Here is a 3,349-nt window from a genome sequence, read left to right as displayed (position 1 = left end):
CCATATTATGTTGATCACTATATTGTAACTAATTCATACAATACCTGAATCTGATATTTTATCACAGTTTATATTTCCTTTTTTTTAACACTTTAGTCTTAAAATATATGGCTTGATGACTGTTATATGAATTATATTTTGCATTTTGATCATTGTGTTTGAATGTTTTATCTTTTGTATTAAAGAATATAGAACATTACAACACAGTCCCTTCAGCCCATGATGTTGTACCAAACTTTTAACCTATTCTAAGATTAATCTAACCTTTCTTTCATCTAAGTGCCAGTCTAAGAATATCTTGAAGTCCCTAATCTATCTGCCTCTACCACCATGCCCAACAGTGTGTTCTTTGCACCCACCACTCTCTATGTAAAAACTCTACCTCTGACTTCCTTCCAATCACCTTGAAACACCTTAACCCCCTTGTATTAGCCATTTCTACTCCTGGGAAAACATCTCTGGATGCCCACTTTACCTTTGCCTCCATCAAGGCATCTTTCATTCAACTTTCCTCCAAGGGGAAAAGCCCTAGGTCATTCAACCTACACTCACAAGACATGCTCTTTAATCCAGGCAGCCTCCTGGTAAATCTCCTCTGCATCTACATCCTACTATAATGAGGCAACCAGAAATGAACCACAGTTTGATAGATCTGCAACTTTACTTCCTGGCTCTTGAACTCAATCCCCCCAACTAATGAAGGCCAACACACTATATGCCTTCTTAAGCACCCTCTCACCTTTGTGGGACAACCTTGAGGAATCTATGGACATGGATCCCAAGATCTATCTGTTCCTCCATACTGTTAGAACCCTATCATTAACCTTTTAAAATATGCCACATCACACGTCTCCAGCGTGAACTCCATCTGTAAATTTTCAACCCAGTTCTGCATCCTATCAATGTTCCGTTGTATCCTACGCCAACTAGAGGTTCCCGTGGTCACTGATCTCCAGGCAGAATAATCTCCATCTACTACACATTCTGCCTTATATGGGCAAGCCAATGCCGAATCCATATAGTTAAGTTTCCCTGTATGACATTCTCTTGATTTTCTTATGAGCTCTCATGGCGAACCTTATCAAAAGCCTTACCAAAGTCCATACACACCACATCCACTGCTCTAGCTTCATCAATTTGTTTTGTTGCTTCTTCAAAGTATTCAATCAGGCTCCCGAGGCAAGACCTGCTTCTCACAAAGCCATGCTGGCTAACCCTCATCACACTATGCTTCTCTAAATGCTTGTAAATTCTTTCCAATAGCTTTCCCACCAATGAAGTAAGACTCACTGTCTATAATTCCCAAGGTTATCAGTATTACCTTCCTGAACAAAGGAATAATATTTGGAATTACTCCTGTGGCCAGTGAGGACGCGAAGATTAATACCAAAGGTGCAGCAATCTCACATAGCAACCTGGAGTACATGCCATTCGGCCCCAGGGCTATCCTAATGCTTCTCGAGCACATCCTCCTTTCTGGTGGGACTGGGACAAACAGTCCATGAGCAGGGTGGGTGGGATCTTTCATGATAATCCTAGCTTTTTTCTGTACCTATGCCCTTGGTGGTGCCTAGATTGGTATTGGTGATGTGCCGGGCAGTTCTGGCAGCCTGTTGTGGAGCCTTCCTATCTGCTGCATGTGGTTATGGTTCTACACAGCGATGCAGGATGTTTAGATGCTCTGTGTATATGTAGAAAGATATAAGTATTGCTTTGCATAGTCCAGCTCTCTTCTGCTTCCTCAGAAAGTAGAGGCATTGGTGACATTTTTTGATTGTGTAGGATATAGAACATAGAACATAAAACATGGAAATTTACAGCACATTACAGGCCCTTCGGCCCATAATGGTGTGCCAGCCATGTAACCTACTCACAAAGCTGCCTAGAATTTTCCATCTTCTGGGACCACGAGAGGTTGTGCGCGATGTGCACTCCCAGGAGTTTGAAACTGTTCACAGTTTCCACTGCTGTGCCGCTGATGTAAAGAGGGGTGGGAGTGGAGCGGTTTCTCCTGAATTTGATATCCATCTCCTTTGTCTTGTTGACTTTGAGGAAGAGCTGATCAGCCTGGCGCCAGGCCTCGAAATCTTCCATCTCACCTCCTTTGGCCTTCTCATCATTGTTGGTGATGACCCCACCACTGTCGTGTCATCAGCAAACTCGGCAATACGATTACACAGCCTCTTGGCTGTTTGGCCGTGCGTGAGTCATGTGTGAGCAGGGTGTGCAGCAATGGGCTCAGCAAACAGCCCGGGGGGGGGGGGGGGGCAGCCATGCTGAGGATCATGGGGAGGGAGGAGCTGTTGCTAGGAAGTCCAACACCCAGCTGTGCAGTGGAGAGGAGTTTGTTCACCAAGCTTTGTTTGTCCAATAGTGTTGAATGCTGAACTGAAATCCAGAATCAGCATTCCGACCGAAGAGTGCTTGTTTTCTCGGTGTGTCAGATCCAGGTGTATGATAAATACTATAGCATCTCTTGTAGAGTGGTTCTGTTGGTAAGCAAGTTGATGAGCGTCCATTGCTGCAGGAAAGGAGTTTTTGATGTGTGTCATTACCAGCTGCTGAAAGCACTTCCTGATGATTGGCATCAGTGCCACTGGGCAGCAGTCGGCAGGTTCTGAAGGTGTCGGGTTCCTTGGTACAGGAATGGTGGTGGCTGATTTAAAACAGGTGGGGACAGCAGTCTGGATGAGTGAAGTGTTGAAGATGTCAGTGAGCTGGTTTGCACTCTCAGTGAATGCTCGGCCTGGGAAGTTGTCTGGCCTGGCAGCCTTACTGGGGTTCAATCTCTGCAGAGTCATTCTACAGAGGGGGCAGCTTTCATGGCCAGCGTTGTGTTGCATGCCTCAAAGTGTGCGTAAAGGATGTTTGGAGTGTCAGGGAGGGAGGCGTCGCTGATGCAGTTAACACTGTTTCTCCTTGCATAGTCAGTCGTGCCCTTGATCCCCAGCCACATACGCCTGGGGTCAAGTGTTCCTGAACTTTTTGTGCATAGGGAATCTTTGCCCTCGAAAGGCCTAAGATGAGGCTTTGACTGGGTGCTCTGAGAGCTGTTCTGTCTCCAAACTTGAAGGCAGTGTCCCAGGCTTTTAGTAAGGAGCACACCTCTGTGTGCAGCCAGGGCTTCAGTTGGGCTGTTCTTGAGGTATTGACATAGTCCACACTCTTACCAGTGTAGCTGATGACAGATAGGGCGTATTCCTCAAGGTCTATGTCTTTTCCATTTGTGGCGGCCTCCTTGTACATCTACCGGTTAGTCCATTCAAACAGTCCAGAAACACAGACGTGGCCTCATTAGGCCATAAGCGATGGCCCTCTTGACTGGCTTCTCCATTTTCAGCACGTCGGT

This window comes from Hemitrygon akajei, chromosome 11, assembly GCF_048418815.1.
Source record: "Hemitrygon akajei chromosome 11, sHemAka1.3, whole genome shotgun sequence".
In the NCBI taxonomy this organism is placed as follows: Eukaryota; Metazoa; Chordata; class Chondrichthyes; order Myliobatiformes; family Dasyatidae; genus Hemitrygon; species Hemitrygon akajei.
Note: the sequence above shows the minus strand (reverse complement) of the source record.